General features: G+C 36.3%; 1 protein-coding gene across 1 annotated transcript in view; it reads right to left on the reverse strand.

Moving 5' to 3' along the window:
* The window catches only part of VPS13B (vacuolar protein sorting 13 homolog B), a 5424989-nt gene that overhangs the window by 5027847 nt on the left and 383835 nt on the right, over positions 1 to 13307 (reverse strand). The gene's annotated exons all lie outside the window — the stretch shown is intronic.

Raw genomic sequence — 13307 nt, forward strand, 5'->3', positions numbered from 1 at the left:
GGCCAATAAATTTAAATACCAGGAATAGAAGTTCCAAAAACCAAACAAAAATAAAACTCCGTGTATACAGACCTCAGTACTTTAATAAACGAACAGTTTTAAAAACACAATCACAGATCTAGCGCTTTCATCTGCCGAATGCAGACTTCTTCAGAATAATGAATGTGTGGTGCCAATGATTTTTATACATTTCAAAACAATTAATTAATCAATCAGTTGCACAAATTCATTTAGAATTTAAAGCCATACCTATTGTTTTCTAAAATACATTCCATATGTAGTATACAGTTTTTTTTAAAAAACAGTCAATCACAAATTCTATTAGGGACCTAACTAGATAAAGTGCTTCTGTGCCTTTTGTTATTTAATAAATATTCTTATACAAAAGTGTTAAAAAATATATATTCTAAGGCAAAATTTAAAATACAAGTTGTAGTTTGTGTGATGTTATATACTACTTATTCCTAAGGTTAGCTGATAATTGATATAATGTTGTTAAATAAATAGTGAAATGAATGTAAACTATAATGACTTGTAATGAATGTATCTAAAAATATATATATATTATTATAAAAACTAATTTAAAACGGTTTTATTTAAAAATAAAACAAAGTTACTGGCATGCATATTTTAAAAAATTGTTATATAATACAAATTTAAAAAATATAAAAAATATAAAAAATGTATTGTTTGTTTTATTAGCACATGTTTTTACGAATGTAAACATGTTTTTTATGTTCGTAATGAAGTCTTTGTATGGTGTATGTTCAAATACAAACAAATGTTTATACACTAGAGGCTTTGTCCACTAATATAGCCTTAATGTTTGTGTAATTTAAATAGTTGAAGGGAAGTGATTTCACAAAATGATAACTTTGTGATTACTCACACCAGCCAGTAAAAGCAGAGAGGAAAGAGATATATGGTCAAATTAACATAAGGGGCAGGCAACTAGAAAGACAGTGTGTTTAAGAACACAACAGTAACAGGGTAGGAAACATTTCTGTCGGACTCACAAGAGACAGAGCTGTGGTCTCTTTTCAAGTTTCAGTATGCAGTTAAAAGCAGAATACAAGTAAAACACAGTGTAAAGAAAACAAATCACAGTATACAAAATAGAAAAAGGCAATAAAGTAATACACAATACAACAAATAAAAAGCAAACTAACCTTTCCCACACAGCAAACTGTAGCATAATCTGGCTGAGCCTTTTCAGTAAAGCTCTGAAAATGAAATTTATACTGTAGGACAGAAATCCAATATTAAGAAAAACTCTAACTGATTAGTTATAATTTCATAACTAACTAAAGAACACTGTCCTTGATCTAAACTAAATTATTACATTAGAGCAAAGGCAAGCTTACAATTGAGTCCTTTTTGTGTATCAACTGCACAGTTCAACTGACAACTGTAACTGACAACCAACTACTGACGTAGGCTAGCTGTCAACTGTTTCATTTCTAATTTTCATCTCATATTTTAAAATTCAACCAATAGCTGTTTTTCTAAAAGTACTGTCCTGTCTTTCAGCTTCTGACAGTAACCTATAGCAACTGTCAACGTTCTGAAGACATAAGCTGCTGATCAGCTGAATCTGAGACAGTTTGCCTTTAGAATCTCTCTTCACAAACATGTGCAGTTAGAAATGTAAAAGGACACTGTTCAAGTCTTTAAAACATTCTGTTCAAACAGATCATAAATCAACATGCAAGAACTTATTTACAATATCATAGCAAGGCATGCTGGCGTACAATACACAGGTCAATCTGAAATTATGTACAAAAGCTCAGCCATACATGTTAGCACAAATAACATTATCGGATTTCTTCACACATACACGCACGCACACACACACACACACGCACACACACACACACACACACACACGCACACACACACACGCACACACACACACACGCACACACACGCACACGCACACACAGTGCCTTTTTTTAGCCAATGCCAAATTGACAAACCAACAGACATAGCAAAAGCAACCGAACTGAATATGAAGGTGTTATTGCTCAATGCCAGGGGCCTAAATAAAAAAAAAAAGTGCACACCCTCCAAGCCCTCTTCACACTTGAGAATATAGACTTCTGTGCAGGTTCCAAAACATGGTTTAAATTGGCAGAGAGTACTCTGGCAGGGCAAGGTTTCAGTGTCTTTCATACTTTTAGACCAGTAGCTGCACAGATAAGGATTAAAAGGTGGAGGTGCCTCAATATACATCAATAACAAACATACCTCTAGGGTGGTCAAACAGGATCACATGTTGGTGTTCCTTCACGTGCAGATCCTGTACCACATTCTAGCCAGCTATAGGTCATCCTCCATGTCCCAAGAAGATCAAAATGTATACTTGGACTTACTGGAGACACCTACCATCCAACCTAGCACCCTATTCAATGAAGACTTTAATAACCCATTTGTAGACTGGGAATCCCATATGGCCTCAAATCTACAGGTACAGAAATTCCTGGACTTCATAAACACAATCCCCCTTGACTAAATAGTGAATACACCTATTAAAGGCTCCAACATACTGGTCCCCATGCTCACAAATATTGCAGAATGCTGTACCGCCCCCCCCCCCCATGTTTTGACCTCCCTGGTAAGGTCGGACCATAAAGCTGTCACCTTCAAAATGAACTCTGTAATCCCATTAAAACTAGTAACAGTTAGTTAACTGTTCCAAGGCAAGTTACCTTTTATTAAGTCATAGCGTGTCAAAATATAATCCCCCCAAACCTCAAAAACATAGTAGCCTATGCTGAACTACTCTCAGAAACTCTGTACAGCCATGTCAATGGTTTTGTACAGGCTGCTGTACCTACCAGAAGCAATTCCCAAGACTAGCCCCCCCCCCCCCCCCGCAAAAAAAAAAACGTCCTGGTGGCATCTCAAATTAAACAGGATATACAACAAAAGAAAAAAAATATGGCAAAAAATCAGGAAGGGTAATTCACATAAAAAAAAAATCTCTCATCAAACTAAATAGGCAGCTAAGAGGGCTAATTAGGTCAAGCAAAGCCAACTTTGAGGTGAAAACAGCCACCCAGGTAAAAGATAAAAGTACAACCTTCTTCAGCTATGTCAGAAATCTCCAGGGCAGCACACAGCAATGTGCTGAACTTGTGGGTAATGGTGCCACAATGACAGAGCCTGGCAACACAGCAAACTTGTTAGCGGTCAAATTCAATTCCAACTTTACTCTCACCCCCAACCATTCCCCAAAAAATACTCTTGAGCATAACCCCTCCAACTATAATTAGGGAGAATGAACTGGCTGTGCTCACTAAAGCCAAGAACATAGCCTCAATGGGCCCCAATAACATCCCAGGATGACAATGGAAGAATTTTAAATGACTTATTAAGATACTTTGAGTTATTATTTAACTACAGTCTTAAAACAGGCTGTGTGCTAAGTGAATGGAAGATTATGATAATCATCCTCCTTCACAATGGGGAACCTTCAACAGACCCTGCAGACTACAGGCCCATTAGTCTGACTAGTCTAATTTGCAAAGCCATGGAAAGAATCATTGTGGAAATTATCACCAAGGCCACAGCAGATCTCTAGACACTGGATCCATCCCAGTTTGACTTTGTCAAAGGAAGGTCATGCTTACTGAATCTGGTGGACTTATTTGGAAAAAAGGTCACTACAGCAATGGATGAGCAGAAAACAGTGCATACTGCCTACCTAAATCTGGCTAAATACCTCTCTTGGGCATTGTCAACAAACTTATGGAACTAGGTATAAAACCCCCTTATAACATGCTGGATAGCTAGATGGCTCACTGATAGGACCCAGGAAGTTAGAATCAGTGAGGCCACCTCCACAAACAGGCCAGTCACCAGTGGAGTCCCCTAGGGCTCTGTACTAGATCAACACCTCTTTGGCATCTACTTCTCGGATGTCAAAGGTCTCCAGCTTACCAAGTTTACAGATGATTGCAAACTGTGAGCAGTTATTGAAAACCCCCAAGAGGAGAACACCCTTCAAGAAGGTGCAACACATTCAAATGATTGGTGCTAAAGGCATGGCTTAAAATTCAATGCTAGGAAATGCACTGTAGTACCTTTTGGGAAGTCAGCACGCAGGGTAGGTACATCATCAGTAAAACATCCCTAAAATTTGATTCACTAGTCAGGGATCTCGGAACTCATGTAGATAGTAAACTAGCCTTCGACCAACATGTGTCCAAAGTGGTAAGTTTGGTTCTTGTTGGGCTATTTTGTGTCTTTTTTGCTAGTCATTTAAAGTCAGGTTACTGCAGACAAATTTTCTGCTTTATTGGCAATTTATTGTTGCGTTGGAGCAACAGAGGAAAGTTTATTAATATTATTTTGTATGCTAGTTTCGTACATCCAGTTGCTTGGTTTATTATTTTTTATATATTTTTTCATTTAAACAATTTTCGTTGGCACCGTTTAAATGGAGGAATTGATTTCTGAACTTACATCTTCGTTTCAGAAACTTACAGCGTTACTGGTTGGAAGAGAGGCCAGGAACATAGTGCGTGATATGTTGACAGACTCCCAAGTGGAGTTGTTCACTTTGCATTCCACACCCGGGCTGGAGGCGGTGAACAATGCAGTACCAGAAGCAAGTACAGCACGTCCTGAGCAAAGGAATATCAAGGAGTGGCTACAGTTACCTAAATTTGATTTCTCTGACTCAAATGAGGAGAGGAACGAATGGAGAAGGGTAACGTATACCTTTGAACAAACAGAGATAAGTTTTGTGATTTGTGTCGGAAATACAGGGACCTCCAGATGGACAACTCATTCCTGATGAAATCAGTTACGCTTAAACAGGTGCCTAAAGGACTAAGGGTTTGGAAGTTACCAATGGGTGTGGAAGGTGACTCGACAGCATTTAAACAACTGGTCGATTTATTCAACAGAACAGGTTTGGAAATGTGTGACATTGTGTGACATTATTATAAAGAACAATTCGAATAGACTGGCCATTATGGAAAAAGAAAAAGAGACTTTAAATGAGAACATTGTTAATGACTTATTTTCTCAGCAGGTTAAGTACCGTTCCATGTTAGATAATATGGAAAGTTTTGTGAACAAAAATATTAAAATCAAAACTAAAAAGTTATTGAGGGATTCAGAAGATTACAAAAACAACAAAGCATATCCCTTTGTGGCTAATAACAAAGATGGTATTAGAAATGTTAACAGGGTGGGGGGGAAATGTTAACGTTGATGTGTGTTCAAACTGTGAAGGCAGTAACACTGGTGACAATGAACAATCGAGTAAAGAAAATCAGTGTTTTTTTAGCTACAGGGCCCAAGTAAGGAGATCAGAATGCCTAATGAACAAGAAAGGCGAGGGCCAACGATATCAGGCCCAGGGCGACTCACATTATTATTGACACAACAACAACAATTTTCAGAACAAATGGCAATGGAATGCCAGGAATCGACAATAAAGGTTGATAATGACATTAAAATTGTATGTAAACAGAAGGACATAAAAGTTCACAATTTGTTGCAAACGAGTGAAGCAAATGTAAATGTCCCTAGTAATAGTATTGTATGTGAACAGCGTGACAAAGAAGTTCACAATTTGTTGCAAATGAGTGAAGTAAATGTTTCTGGTAATAGTACTGTTCACTGTCAAAGAAATGGGTTTTCCATTTACAACTACAGCGCTTTAATAATAAATTATGTATATCATGATTTATTAAGCAAAGAATTTACATTTGTTCCTGCATTTCATTTGAATTTTGTGGATTATTATATTAGTCTTAAAATGATTACCAGACAAATGAATTTGGGTTTATTTTTAGGGAACATAATTTTAGTGTAAACAATTTAAGCAATTCTTTGAATACACTTAAAAGGAAAAGCACTTTTATACCCCCAATGCATAAGGAAGTGTTAATGTTTGAAAAACTATGCATTAATGAAGTTAAAAGGGGTTTGAGTGACTTTGGAAGACTAATAATAGACCATGATAACTTAAGTACTGAAGAAAGAAAAACGCTGTTTGATTTGGCTAATAACCATGAGGTAAGAATAATGAAGCCTGATAAGGGGGGAGGGGTAGTTATCATGCCTTACTTTGACTATGTTGCCAAGATGCATGAAATTTTAAGTGATGCACTTACATATCAAACTGCATCACTTAATGAAATGCACATAGCTTACCATAAAATTTACTTGTTTATGTTAGATGCACTTTTTCAAGGGAAAATAAATGAGGGTGAATTTGATTTTTTGAATGTAGAACATTCGGTGACACCGGTATTATTTGGGATCCCCAAAGTGCACAAATGTATGGAAAACACCACTTTTAGGCCCACTGTAGCAGCTAAGGGTTCAAAAAGGGAACCATTGGTATCTTATATGGACAAGGAAATACAGGGGATTATTTTAGGTGTAGATCATATAATCAAGGATTCTTGGAATTGTTTGGAACTTGAGGGAAGTTAATAAAACCTTCACGGGGTCTTTTCTCACCATCGATGTTATAAATTTGTTTTCAATTATTCCACATATGGAAGGTTTGGAATATTTTAGGGAGAGTCTAACTAGACATGGTAGATTTGAAGGAGGAAAAGTAAATCTACTAGTGGCTTTGATGGAGTTGATTTTGAGAAACAACTTCTTCTCCTTTGAAGGGGAAATTTTCCGGCAAGTGTCAGGTGTGGCTATGGGGGCAAAGTGTGCCCCAGGGTTTGCCAACCTAGTACTATTACACTGGGAGGAGGTTTTTATTTTTGACTCTAAGTTTAAAGGAAAAATATTGTTGTATAGTCGTTTTTTGGACGACATACTGATTCTTTGGAAGGGTAGTGAACTGGAAGCAATAGAATTTATAGAATATTTAAATTCAACTACAAGCTTCTTTAAATTCACTAGTACATGGAATGAAGACAATATAGATTTTCTCAATATACATTTAACAAAAACTAAAGAGGGTATGCAAAGTACAATATTTAGAAATAAGACATATAGTAACTCTCTGTTGCATTATGAAAGCATTCATCCACATTATCAAAAGAAGAGTGTGGTCAAAAGACAAATGGTGAGATTGTCACATATAACAAGATATTTGAAGAAGAAATGTATAAGTTTGTTGGGATGTTTCTAGAGAGGGGCTACCCTCTGAAACTTTTGATCAAAAAAGAAATAAGAACAAAGAGGGCTACCCAGTTCCCTCCAATTTTAGGAGGAAGTATAGTACAGAAGGAAGTTAATGAACCATTTAAGAGCAATGCGATGATTTTAAAATTCAATCAGGCACCCTTTATAGTGGACACTATGCAGAAAATTTGGGAATTTAGTTTTAGTCCGAATACAAAAGAAATTGTAGGTGATATGTTAAGGTTTGTTTTTAGTAAAAGAAAAAATATTAAGAGCAAATTGGAACAAACGCCAGTTAAAGGTTATTCAAGAATGTATAAATGCGGAGCATGTAGAATGTGTAGATATATAAATGAGGGGCCTTATGTTAATATAGTGGGTTACAATAGGACAATTCCTTGTCCAGGAAGATGTTGTTGTAATTCAACAATGGTAGTGTACATAGCTAATTGTACATCATGCTCTGCATTTTACGTGGGAAAGACGGTGAGGAAATTGAAGGAAAGAATAGTAGAACATCTTAGAGCTATCAAGAATAAAGACACCTTTAATGCTTTGTACATGCACACCACAGTTTGTTCAGAATTTAAAAAAGTTTATATTTTTTGTACTGGGTCGAGTTACACCAGATATACGAGGGGGTGATGACAAACTTAAGGTAGAAATTTTGGAGACAGCTTGGCAAATTAGATTAAATGCCACCCAACATCCGGGTATAAATGAGAGTACATCTATTTTTCCATACCTGAAGGCAAGGAATAACATTATCAACTAGTTATTAACACATCTTTCCGTAGGCAGTCTTATTATTATTCATTAATATGACATTATGTACACACATTTGTATTAAATATTATATGTTTATATATATATATATATATATATATATATATATATACATAAAAATCGGAATATATGCAATAGTGTAATGAAAGTAAATATATATATTTTAATATACACATTTATGAGTTGTGAAAGTGTTACGAGTTTATTTTTACAGTTTATATTATAAGCATTTAAGCATATTAATATATATACAAAAACTTCTTAATGATTATATGGTTTTTAAGCAACTGGATTAGTTTAGTAGGAGGCTTTTGTTTTTTGTTTTATTTATTTATTTACTTATATATATTTTTTGATTAATTACTTTGGATTAATGAATTTGATTGGTTGTAGTTAAAATGAAGTAACTACTTATAAGAGTGTTTTAAAATGTTCCACTGACTCTGATGATGTCATATGTATTATGGTGAAAGTGCTAAGTTCTGTGGATTTTGGTAATTAATGCAGTATTTTTATACAGGGTTTCCTGACTTTACTCTTTTTGGTAAGAAAATCCTTCTATGTTGCCCAACTTATAAGCAAGGGCATGGCATCTAGGTCCAGAAAGGTAATTATACCACTGTACTCGGCCCTCATCAGACCCATCACAGAGTACAATGTCCCCTTCGGTGTGTACATGACCAGACACATGTAGCAAACATAATGTCCACAAAGGTTTCTTACAAAAAGAATACAGGGAGTAAACACAATGTCCTACACCGACTGCCTTAAAGCCTCATCTCTTTACGTGGTGTCATACAGACTTCTGAGAGATGGTCTTTGCCTGGCATACAAAGCATGCCTGTACCCGGTTTTGGTGACCCTTTTAAACATATGCAAAACAAACGGCTTCAAAACTACTAGATTAAAATACCTACATTTTGCTTGCGACATAAATTGGGCATGGAACGTTTCTGAGAGAATTCCCATTCTCTGGAACAGGCTCCAAATCTAAGTAAGGCAGAGTTCCTCCCTATCTCTATTTAAATGCAACTTGGACCAATGGATAAAAAAATTCGAAATACACCCCTAGTCTGGTGTCTATTTCTCTGATGTACAGAGGCAGTCAGTAATTCACCACCTATATAAAACAAGTTTATGGGTCACATTTGGGTTGCATGGCTAGGCTTATAAGGGCCCCCCTAATGGTCTTTAGCCTATTATACATCTATGAACTTATGAATGTTCTGCATGCCCTTGTCCTTCTCCTCAAGTTCTTTTAATTGCTTATGGGAGGGAGAAACGAACCAAAAACAATTACTGTAATAGCCTGGACTATGTAGGAACACTCCCAGACCAATTTGGGACAGGTGATGAAATATCTGCTTAATGTTTTCTCACCTTTGTCCTCTTTCTAGAGTTCTTTTAATACTTTTTGAGAGGAAGAATTAAATCAGATACTATTAGTCAAAGGAACATTATGATCACATCATCATCATAATTATAATTATCATAGGACATTATAGAGCTGACACTTATCAGTAAAAAAATCGGTTACTCTGCCATGCATAGGTTCACATTTTAATAATTAAGTACTATGCTAGCTGCCCTTGCAGGCCATTTTAAACCTAGCCAATTTCTCTTTTTGTGCTCAAAATGACCTATCCCATTTGGTTATAGACTGGTCTTACCCATCCCGTGGTCGACAGTTGCACATTACCCCAATAAGAATAACTGGGATCATACCATAAATAATTTGACGGACCCATGCATGGGATAAATCATTTACGAGCTGCCTTTGTTCATCAGTTGTATAGGAAATATGCAAATCTTTTAATAAGGGTGTTATATGCAGCAGTTCTGAAATTACCAAACCCAGTATCACAACTGTATTTATCAGCATGGCTACTAACTATACCAGTGGTTTGTGTCCATTCAGACAGCCTATCCCTTGAGGAAACATTTGCAATGCATTTAGCTAAGTCAGCATTTCTTTAAATAATTCCCAACACTGCAACATGCAAGTGTGGTAGTTTACTGCTTCACACACCGTGTAGCAAAAGTACATTTATTTTCCCTTAATAAAACCTTTCAGGACCTACCTTTTCATAAACTTGTTAAAAAAAAAAAAAAAAAGAAGAGAGATATGGTGTTGCTTTCTATGACTAACATTTGAGTAGTTAGGTCGTTCAGAGCAGGTCAAGCTACAGAGTTTAACAAAAAGTAAAGTGCTTCTAGACGCTGTACATTCTGAATGGGTTTTAGGATGAAGCTGTCTGTGTTAGGATCTTGGAACAGGTCAACATGCATGTCCTATGGGCATGAGAGTACCAAAGGGAAGTTGTTTAGCAAATGTGCTTAACAGAATATAAATCTTTTGAAGCCCACTCAAAACGGTCCTTCATTAAAGTTAAAGTTAGTGTTGCATTAATAAAGTTTTCCACTGGGGACTGCCAGATGAAACAGTCATCTGTAAGAGTCAAAATCCACACAGACAATGACTCATCATAATCTTCAGAGCATAAAAACAAAACAAGATGGAAAACTTCTGAGCACATTTCCTGCAAGTCAACAGAAACCACAGGAGATACCTCAGATGTTATGAAGATTGACATCTTCTTTCCAGACATCCTAGCATCAGGCATTTAAGTATTTCGGAATGTGTTCCTAATACACAGCAGCCGATCTACAAACAGGAATGTTTTCCACTAAAATCCGATCCCAAGCATCTTGCCCAGCAAAACTAGAAACAATCCTGCAAGGAAGCAGCAGGAAACACTAGAAGTTTATGGAGAAGAAAATAGAATAAATCCAGCCTCATGTCCCACACCAGTTAACAAATAACCAGAGCCCAATGTAGAAGACAGGACAAAGTTACACAAGTGCTTTTTAACAACACTACAGGAAATAGGATCAGACTATCTTTTACCAGCTTTGTCTCTTTGTAAATCCTGCCGAGGCTTGACTGCAAAGATGAGTGGTCTTTAACTGCTGTTGTAGGACAGCACAATCATTAACCCAGCAGTTGAAGAAGGTGTGGCCTTGCCAGTACAGCAGGTCTGAATCCTTGGTCATACAGGCCAATATCTGCATAGTGCTCAAGCTAAGGTCTAGACTTTTTATTGTATGTTGTTGTGTCTTTCGGCTTTTCCCCGTTAGGGGTCGCCACAGCGGAACTCCGGTCCGCTAATGATTGGTAGTTGATTTTTACGTGCCGAGTTACTAGCCCTGATGCACAACTTTTTATTGTATGTGTTAAGGCAAAACACCTCACAGTTTCTAAAGAAAATTCGCCAGTGAAAAAAGTACAGACTTTCAGTTGCACATTTCTGGCAAACAGAAGTAATGGTAACAGGCTTAAGAGCATGTTCTAAAACATCCTGTACATTTCTAGTTAAAGATTTCTTATTAAAGTGGACGAGAGTTACAATTTCAATTCTATGATGAAACAGCACCTTTTCTCATAGCACTCCAAGAGAATATTCATAACACTGCCGTACCATAAACTCGGCATCTGTAGAACAATTCAGACCAATGTTTTCACTTAGCATTGCCACAGACTGAGGTGTATGCAGCAACCAATAAACTTGCAAACAAATTAGATTAATCATTCACTTCAGGCAGAAAAAAAAAACTATGGAGGATGCACAGTGCACTCATTTTTAAACTCATGAGACTGCATCCATGCCCCATAGGTACTTGCCTATGAACCTAATTAAATGCTGAAAAAATCAGAATGAGGCAGGGACCAAAGTCCACCTTCCACTACATCCAATACGCAATGAATTCCTGCAACAATTATTCTTACAATGAATACCAAGTTTAAGAGAAGACCAAACTACAGAAGATCCAAACAAAGAGCCAAAAAACTTCAGGACTTTCTTTCTCTCTCAGTATCACTAAAGACTTCAAATACAGTTTAAGTGGAAATGTTCTTCAAATACAGAAAGTCTATTACAATTTGGTGAACCTCTTGATTTCAAAAGCTAAGGAGGACCCACTAAGGAGGACCCATAAATACTGGGACAAGAATGACGTTCCCAATTAAAATGATCCCAGTTTCCTTTAGATCAGCAATTCAGTGTAATAGAAGTAATTAATCTGCTAGTTCAAGCTTAGGATGCAGCCAATGTTAAAAGTTCTACCTGCATAAAAGTGGCTGCATTCCAGTTCAGGAGGATTACTGCAACTAGTCCCACTAAAGTCCTCAAATCTCTCATGAGAGGAAGCACATTTCTAGTCAGTCTAAAACTAAGCAGAGAAAAGACATAATGATGCAGCAACTCCTACTCATTAAATGTATTTAGTTAAAAGCAGCTCTGGCTTTGGTCTTCTTAATACAGAGGGATATTTTTTTGCTAAAGCCAAAGTACCTGTACAATGGTAAACCTTAAATCCCTCCCTAGCCCTATCAAAGTTCATGATGGCCCCAGAAAAAGAAAACAATGTAAGAAAGCAATATTTTCTGCTGGATAAATAAAAAGAAATGACTGCAAAATGATTCTGATGTTATTTCCACTTTAGACCTCTCAAGTGAATGCACTAAACTATCAGTATGTATGTATGTTTGTTTTTTTTGTTTGTTTATTTATTGATTGGGAGTGTCTGACTGAACAAAAGCCTTTTTTTCAGCAGAGGCCCAGGGAGAAAAGCTCCACATTATGACTGTTTAATAACACACAAACAGTCATGTAAAGTACATACAGACAGTAGCATACAGTAAGTAACACAGTAAGTGGCAGTAGGTCTACAAGCACTTTACAAAAGTAGTACAAAGAGAAGAAGCAATGTGCATGACATTATAAGACAGGCTATGTCGCAAAACAACTGCTAGAAACAGTAGATCAGTTATTTACATATTTACACAAAATCAATATTAAATACAAAAGAAATGAAATCAATTAAGCACAGAGAGAGATTTTTACATGATACTCAGTACAGAGTCAGCATCAAAACAGTTGAAGAGTTGACAATGATATGGGGGATCTGTCCTGCATTAAATCTTCAAACAAGATGCCAATAACTAGGTCATTTTCAGATTATATTACTCTGATTCTCTCTAATGACAAAGCCAGATGCCCTCAGCATAATCATCTATCTAATGGCACCAGACAATCTCAAGTGCTGTCATGACAACACTTCACATGTCATTAAGCAATGTTGCCAAAAGGTGCACCTCAACTTCCCTGGCAGCAGAGTGATAAGTGACAGCAACAATAACAGATATACAATAAATACTATTTGTATTATTCACTTTCAAAATAATGTACTGTTTGGCAATACAACAGAAGGTTAATTTTAATTCTAACACTCCATAAAATTATTGTACTACAAGTTAAAGGCAGATATATAGACTCTCAGACTATTACTGCAATGCAAAAGAATTCCTAAAGTTCTCAAATAAAATGGAATTATAAACACAAAATAGGCCA

This window comes from Protopterus annectens, chromosome 3.part0 (genome assembly GCF_019279795.1).
Source record: "Protopterus annectens isolate FY-2018-M chromosome 3.part0, PAN1.0, whole genome shotgun sequence".
NCBI lineage: Eukaryota > Metazoa > Chordata > Ceratodontiformes > Protopteridae > Protopterus > Protopterus annectens.